General features: G+C 48.0%; 1 long non-coding RNA gene across 1 annotated transcript; it reads right to left on the bottom strand.

Annotated features, from left to right (window-relative positions):
- Nucleotides 1–283: 283 nt before the first annotated feature.
- LOC309849742 lies at nt 284–3,832 on the bottom strand. The gene is made up of 4 exons (XR_014303871.1): nt 3,307–3,832; nt 1,379–1,423; nt 1,046–1,142; nt 284–870 (listed from the first exon to the last, which is right to left on the bottom strand). It is a non-coding gene; the product is annotated as an uncharacterized lncRNA (long non-coding RNA).
- Nucleotides 3,833–8,654: the final 4,822 nt, after the last annotated feature.

Raw genomic sequence — 8,654 nt, 5'->3', positions numbered from 1 at the left:
TTAGACAAGTTACTCCCATTCTCAGTCAACTCCTCTGTAAAACTGGGGCAATAACCGAATGTCCCTCTGGAAGCAGGGTGAGGATTAAATGAGATAATACGCAGGAAGTGCTTGGCGTATTATCTCAGCGCACGAGAAGACCACAGTAAACATGGGCCTCTGTGCTCGTCAGGAACAAAGAACTCTGAGAAAGTCATTGGTTCACTACACTGTCCCGACTGAAGCCGCTGGAATCCCAAGATGAGGTCACGGTCAAAAGCTTTAGCTCAGCCTCAGGCTTTAATGCAGGGGAGAGGCTGCTCCCACCAGATAGAAGGTGGGTGACCAGAGAGTCAGGAGGGGTAGGGGATGGGGGGATGACAAGAAAGAGATCCTGTGGCAAGCTGGATGAGGCCAAAGCCTCACACCAAGGCACCCCCACAAGCCCTCCTCTTTGTTCCGGGGACTGTGACCCGTGGCGACGGGGTCAGGCACTGGGAGGGTAGCTGTGCACACCCAGGCTCCTTAACAGGCATCAGAGAAATTCAGGGTCAGGGTGAGGATTCCGGCACTCTCCCCATAACACTGGATTTGAAACTGCCTCCCCACCTCACTGCATGCCCCGTCAGCAGCACTGGTTCCAGGTGCCCTGTGTGCATAGCCCGGTGGGAATCCGTGGGAAGTGAACGGGGAAACCGACTACGGGGGCTCAGCCGTGGACGTGTCAGGCTCCCAGGGCTGCAGGCAGGTGGTCACGAGACCCGGGCAGGCTCCAGATCAGGCCAGCAGAGCTTCCGGAGCAAGGGACGGACACTGGAAGGGCACAAAGCCCCCTCCTGGGTCACTGTGGGACTGGAAGGGTGCCCTGGGCCAGGTGCTCAGCGGGGATCCCTTCAGGTTTAGATCAAAAACAATCACAGATCAGATTTCAAGGCTCAGAGTCACTCCACCCCTCCTTCCAGTCCTTTCTAAAGAGCTGCGGATCTGGAACTCCTCCCCAACCCACCCCCATCCCCTACCAGAGGTGGCCTGCAGGCACCTCGAAGCCCCCAGGTGTGCAGCTTACATGGGTACGGAGACAAGATGAGTCCCGGTCCGGGGAGGACCAAGCCTGGGAGGTTCGGACATGGAGGACAGAATGCCTACAGGATCTGCACGGGAATCTCAGCCAAGAACAAAAAGAACCAACAAGATGAAATTCCTCCCCACCCCTTCACTCCACCCTACCCCCACTCTCCACTGGAGCCAGAGTTTTCTTAAGCGAAAGCTACTGATGTTCAGAAAAACTTGCCTCCCGTGCAGGGACCCCACTGCCATCAGGAGCCCCTGGAGCCAAGGGAGTGACATCCCTGCCCACTCACCCTGGGACCCCTTTGAAGTGTCAGCAACAAATGCTTACACGTTATCCTTCCCAGGGTGGGTTAGCTTCCAAACTCCGGGTGGGCTATGATGTGGGAAACAAAGGCAGAAGAAAAATTATTAAATTTCCTTACCGCCTAGACCCCACTGTCAAGTCCTTGAGGCAGGCAGAGTGACCTTCCTCTAGGAGCTCAGCTGCCTCGATGTTAATTCTTCGCTAAGGGCAAAAGGCAATCTTAGCCCCACCCCCAGGATCTTATGAGTCTACTTTAACATATAAAATGTCCTCTGGAGACTTCCTTTATCTCTGCCCCACCAAGATACATGTTAGTAATCATCCCCAAGCATATGACCCACCGATACACATCTGAAGGGTCTTATGACTAGGGTTTTACTAGACAGAAATAAATTACCTTTTCTGAACGACAGCTAGCCCAACAAGGTCCTGGAAACCTTGCATCCAAATTCCTTAGAGACTTTCGCTCTCCCTACCCCCTCTTCATGACCCCAGTACAACTCTTTCTGCCCATGGGTCCCGTCCCTGTGCTTTATTTAATAAAACCACCTTTCTGCACCGAAGATGTCTCGAACTCTTTCTTGGCCTTCAGCTTTGAACCCTAACATCTCTCCTATGTCACTGGGAGTTAGACTGTTTATAGCCTAGAAGTCCCACACCTCTTCTCAAGCCATGTCCATTGGCATCTGCAGACCAGGGGTCCTAGGGCTTCATCAGACTCTAGGTCCAGGCGTCAAACCTCCGGCTCTGGCCAGAGCCCCCCACGCCAGAAGGCAGCCCAAGCTAATACAGGGAGGGGTATTTTAGACATTGTGTCCCAAGCTGGCTTCCTCTAACTGCATATCCAGTTCCTACCAAGACGAAAATCTACATTATTTTGCATTTTAAACAATTTATCAGTCTTCCAAAGAGTACTGATTGACGAGTAGCAATTAACAACGAAGTAATCAGTTGCAAATTGCCAATAATTGCTGTCATTTCAAGTGTGCTTTTTTTCCCTTCCTCTTCATTTTCTTCTCTCTGCTCTGCCTCTGATTTTGTGTTTTACGTAAGCTCTGTGCCTCAAGTGAGGTTTGAGCTCTGGGCCCCGAAATCAGGAGTCTATGCTCCATTGACTGAGCCAGTCAGGTGCCCCTCAGTATCCCCACTTTAGAACCCAGCCTTTGCCTGTCTCCTATTTGTACAGTTCTGAACTTCACACCACCCAGCTCAGTGCAGAACATACAGCTAAAGACAAATTGCCTGGTTATTAAGAATGCTCCAGTGTCATGGTTAAGGGCAGACACTGGGCTCAGGAAGCCAGAGTCAGATACTGGCTGTGACTAATTGACTGTGTGATCTGAGGAAAGTTACTTAACTTCTCTGGACTTCCGTTTCTTCAGCTGTCCCTCATTAGGTTGCTGTGAGTATTAAACTAAAGTGCCAGGATGTAGTCAATATTTAATCAATGTTAGCTATTTTAATCGCTAATCTTTTTTTTTTTTTTAAGATTTTCTTTATTTATTTGAAAGAGAGAGCACGCAAGTCGGGGAGAAGGAGAGGTGAAGGAGAAGCAGATTCCCCGCCAAGCAGAGAGCCTGACGAGGGGCTCGATCCCAGGACCCTGAGATCATGACCTGAGCTGAAGGCAGGCGCATTACTTACTGAGCCATCCAGGCGCCCCCCATCTCTGATCTTAAGCATGTCCTACACTTGGTCACTGAGTGAAGAGAGAACATGGCCAGTGCGTGGAGAGGCAGACTTCAAGGACAGCCCAGAAAACTGGCCCCAGACATTGTTTATCTCTTCTGACATCTCAGGGTCCTTTAAAAATCTCAACTTATCCATTTTCGCAGGAGTTCCTGGACCTGGAAGGAATCCCATATAATTACCCCGAGAGAGTGAGTGACCTCCTCAAGGTCACTCGCCAGGGTCAAGCGCAGGCTGAAAATAGAAGTTGGCTCCACGGTTACTTCTTTGTCTCAGCAGCTTCCTCTCTGTGTGGTTTTGGCCGAGACAGATCCCCCAGGCGTGACGCAGCAAGGGCAGCAGTCAGAGCGGCCTCCTTGGTCAGTGAAGCCTTGACCGGGGGCTTTGGTCCCCTTGGCCTCCCACGGGCAGCTGATAGTTCTAGCAGCTGCCGGGCCCTCTCAGAGCGCTCAAAATTGTACTCCCTGACCTGCCTCCACCAGGCTGCTGGAGGGACAGGAGACTGCAAACCCAGAGCAGCTCGGCTCCCGAACCTCAGCCCTTCCTGCACCAACACACGCTTCTCCTCGCCCCCCCGCCCCTGCACGCACACCACCTCCTGGGAAGGAGCCCATCATTCCCTTGCCGCTTCCATAAGCAGGAACAGTCCTCTGCAGCCAGCCCCCAGCTCAGGCAAGCGTCCAGGGACCGAGCTAGCCACCGCCCTGTGTGTGACAGCGAGCACTCCCGCCAGGAGAAGAGCGTGTAACGAATCGCTAAGAAAACTCATCCTGTGTGCGTGTGCGTGCACGTGTGTGCAGACACCTCTCTGCTCTGCCTTTCTGGTTACAGAGCTCCTTGCTTTTACAACGATCACAGCTAATCATTTACAGAGGAGCCCCACCCCCACCCCCACCCCAGCCAGGTTGTCCTCACAGAGCGTTTGCCACCTCAGGCCCTCAAGACGGGATGGGCAAGGCAGGTATAAGTGGATGGGTAAGGCACAGCGACCTAAGTTGGGGTCCTCTCCTCCCTGAAGAGTGGTCTGAGGCGGGAGCACCAAAAGATGGGCGAGTCCGGACCACCAGACTCCTCGCAGGGAGAGATGCAGAGGCAAGTGGGACTCAGATCAGGAAAGGACAAAAGGATAAACAATGAATTCCAGACCAAACTCTTAGGCAACTCCTATTGTCACAACACGCGTCTGGGGGGACAGTTTGATGAGCCAGCCTTTCTCCTCCTGGTGGCCAGAGGTCCCAGAGGTGAGATGGGAGGGCGGCCATCTCCCCAGGACTGAGGCCAGGAGCCCCAGGCTCAATTCCTAAGCCTCCATGTGTTCTCTCCGCGCCATCAATCAGCCGCTGCCTCTATAGAAACTTCTGGCTCACACTTCCTGCTCGCAGGGCTTCATGTCCACTCATTATTACCTTCGTGCAGAGAATACTAAGCTCCATCTCCCTCTGGGTCTCTGCCCTCTTCTTCACAAACTTTGGCAGGACAGATAAGACAAGTACATGGTGCTGCTTCCGGGAGAGAATGTACTGGACCACTGCTCTCTAAGTGTGCCCGCCTCTGGGTACCCTGGCTGGCTTTGTCAGCAGGGCGTGTAACTGGATCTCCACACCCCAAGTTAAAGCCCCACAAGGGGCGTCGAGCTTACTTAAAAAAAGAAGAGACGATTATGGAGAGGGTGGTTGGGTTATGGACCTTGGGGATGGTATGTGCTATGGTGAGTGCTGTGAAGTGTGTAAGCCTCACAGACCTGTTAACCCTGGGGCAAATAATACATTATATGTTAATAAAATAATTAATTTTTTTTAAAAGATTTTTTTTTTAATCTTGGAAAAAAATAAAATTTTTTAAATTAAAAAAAAAAGGAAAAGAAAAATAAGAGACGAGAGATCGAAGTGGGCATGCCTAGTATTCCAGGATATGATTTTTTAACACTGGTTATTAATATTTATATCAAATAATAAGAGCTATTTACTTGCATTTTATATGCATTTTTTAAAGATTTATTTATTTTAGAGAGAGAGTGCACAAGCAGGAAAGGGCAGGGAGTGAGAATCTCGAGCAGACACCGGCTGAGCCCCATGCAGGGAGGGGTTGCTTTCACAACTCTGAGGTCTCAACCTGAGCCAAAACCAAGAGTCAGACGCTTAACTGACTGTACCACCCAGGTGCCCCATCCGTATTTTACATGACCTTCCCCTGTACCTTATTTCATCCAGTTACAGACACCATCTGTATAGGAAGCACTTTATTTTTGTAAACCACCCAGGGAAAACAAAACAAAACAAAAAAACTTGCATTGATTGTGAAATGCATCCTGATTTCAGAGACATTAAAATGTGAAAATAGGGGACTCCTGGAGGGCACAGAGGAGAAAATGGAGTCCGGGTTCTGGGAAAAGTTGAGAAGCAGAAGGGAACAACCTGAAGAAATTGTTTTATTATTTTTTTTCTAACATTTAATTTATGTATTTGACAGACAGAGATCACAAGCAGGCAGAGAGGCAGGCAGAGAGAGAGGAGGAAGCAGGCTCCCTGCTGAGCAGAGAGCCCGATGCGGGGCTCGATTCCAGGACCCTGAGATCACTACCCGAGTTGAAGGCAGAGGCTTAACCCAGGTGCCCCCTGAAGAAATTGTTTTCTAAGCTACCAAGTATTTGAAGCATGCAGAGTGGTACAGAAAACAACGTATCCATCCACTGCCTGAGCTGTGGGTGGGCACCACCACAAAGGGGAATCAACAAAGCCAGTCCTGCAAATGCTCTGGTTTCCCTGTGCATAGAAAGGGTACGTCCCCAGGACCCTGGAGTCCGGTAGGTGTGCAATAGCATTATGTCTAAGGAACAATGTACCAAAAAAAATTTTTTTAATGGACATCCCTTAATCAAAAGATACTTTATTGCTTACAAACGGTAGCCATCATCTGAGTTTTTGGGGAGTGGCAATCTTTTTGTTGCTGGAGGGCCTCACCTCCAGGTTGGTGGCTGCCAACTGGCCAGGGTGGTAGGCGCTGAAGGTAGGGGGTAAGGGGCTATGGCGATTTCTTAATATAACAACAATGAGGTTTCTGGCATCACTGGATCTTTCTTGAAAGATTTCTCTCTAGCGTGCTGTGCTGTTGATACCATTGGACCCATGGGAGAACTTCGTCCAGAATTGGGGTCAGTCATCTGACTGACCTTATCAACTCAGTTTCTGGAATGTTCTAAATCCTTCACTGTCGTGTCAGCTATCTTCATGGCATGGTCACCAGGAGAACGTCCCATCTCAAGAAACCACTCTTGTGTCTCCGTTCAGGTTTCACCATGCATTGCTGCCCATCGGTCCCGTCTTCAGGCTCCACTCCTGATTCCAGCTCTACTGTTCTTTGCTCCCCAACTGCAACAACTTCCTCCCTTGAACCCTCAGTTTGTAAGAAACACAGTATCCATGAAGCACACAATACAGCTAGGTCTGCCTAATCACCCTGTCCCTACTAGTCAGACATGCAAATGTCGCTCTTCCCAGGCATTTGCTTTGGATTCTTCTAAAAACATTGTTCTCTCAAGAAAGAACAAACATTACAGATAAATCTGAGGTCATTCCCATTCTCTTCTTTCCTTCCCTGGAGATAAGCTCTACCATCCTTTTGCTTTGTGGCCCTTCTAATTATTTTTTAAAAGATTTTATTTATTTATCTGACAGAGATCACAAGTAGGCAGAGAGGCAGGCAGAGAAAGAGGAAGGGAAGCAGGCTCCTTACTGAGCAGAGAGCCCCATGTGGGGCTTGATCCCAGGACCCTGGGATCATGACCTGAGCTGAAGGCAGAGACTTTAACCCACTGAGCCACCCAGGCACCCTGTCATATATAGAGACCCAAAAATATTATGTAGGGATTTTAAATTGTTTATACACATGGTATAATAACATACATATCCCTTCATAATTTTCTTTTATTTCATTCAATATTCATATTATGTTTGGGAAATTCAACCATAATTATACATATATATTAGTATGTATTGTATTTATCTTGATGTCTATGTAGTATGTCCATATATGACTATGTCATTAATTATTTCCCCATTTTGGGGGGTTTCAGCTATTCCAAACAACCCAGTAATGGGCATCTACTGTGTGATCAAATCTGTATAGGGTACCAGCCCGAGACTTTTTTATTTCTTTATTCTTAGTTATCTCTATACCCAACGTGGGGCTCAAACTCACAACCCTGAGATCACGAGCTGCCCACACTTCCTACTGAGCCCTCCAGGGACCCCACCCAAGATTTTTTTGAGGGTTGTACACTGAGAAGTAGACTCCTAGGTTGTAAGACATACAGGTTTCTAACAGACATTGCCAAGTGGCTTCCTAAGTATATGTTTTAAACTCTACATCTCCCCCATACTTCATATTGCCAGACTTTCAAATGCCTGCCCATCTATGGCCATTACTGTCTTATTCTCTACTTGGTATTTTCCAGATTACCTACGAGGCGAGACATTGGCCATTCAAGTTTCTCCTTTGGGGAATGAAACTGGTTTGTCTACTTATTTTAAAATGTTATTTGTTTACTTTTTTTTTTTTTTTTTTTTTTTTGGAAAGAGAGAGGTGGGGGAGGGCAGTGGGAGAGGGAGAATCTTAAGCAGGCTTCATGCATAGCAAGGAGCCCAAGGGAGGGCTCAGTCTCACGACTTTCAAACCAGGACCCAAGCCAAAATCAAGAGTCAGATGCTTAACCAACTGAGCCACCCAGGGGCCCCTGAAATTGCTTTTTATAATCTATGTCTTTTTCCTATGTGTTGGAAGGTTTTTTTTTTTTTTTTCTTTTTTAACTATTTTGTGGGAGTTGTTTATACATTTCGGGTAGAAATCCCTTGTCAGTTACATGTGTTCTAAATATCTTCTCCCGTCTGTGGTTTGTCTTTTAACACTAGTCACAGTGTCTTTAATTTTTCTTCTAATTATGAACATGTTCAATCTACCACACAAGTTGAGAAAACTGTAAAATGAAACCATATTATCCATCACCCAGACTCAAGTGTTAAAAGGTTTTGTCTCAGGTGTTTACCTCTTTTCTTTTTCTTACGTTTCTGCTAACATATTTATTATTTTCTTAAAGATTTTATCTCAAGGGGCGCCGGGGTGGCTCAGTCGGTTAACTCTCTGCCTTCCACTCAGGTCATGATCCCAGGGTCCCGGGATCAAGCCCTGAATCCAGCTCCCTGCTTGGCGGGAAGCCTGCTTCTCCCTCCCCCACTCCCCCTGCTTGTGTTCCCTTTCTCACTGTGTCTCTTTTTGTAAAATAAGTAAATAAATAAAATCTTTTTAAAAAATTTTATCTTTAAGTCATCTCCACACCCAACTTGGGGCTCAAACTCACGACCCCGAGATGAAGAGTTCTCCGCTGCTCTGAGCCGGCCGGGCGCCCCACCACTAAAGTATTTTCAGGTCAGTCCCAGACTGTAGGTCCTGTCCCTCCCACTTATGTCAGTGCCATCAGCAGAGCAGCAGATGGTTGGTAGTGACCAAACCACAATGACACCTGTTAACACTTACTCTTCGTATTACCTACTACACAGCGATTGTGGGTATGTGGACCTTTTTTACTGGGCTTTAAATTTTTTGCTGCCAGACACAG

The sequence above is a fragment of the Mustela nivalis genome (genome assembly GCF_964662115.1).
Source record: "Mustela nivalis genome assembly, chromosome: 16".
NCBI classification, from domain to species: Eukaryota; Metazoa; Chordata; class Mammalia; order Carnivora; family Mustelidae; genus Mustela; species Mustela nivalis.
The sequence above is the reverse complement of the archived record's forward strand: the minus strand, read 5'-3'. Positions and strand labels throughout refer to the sequence as shown.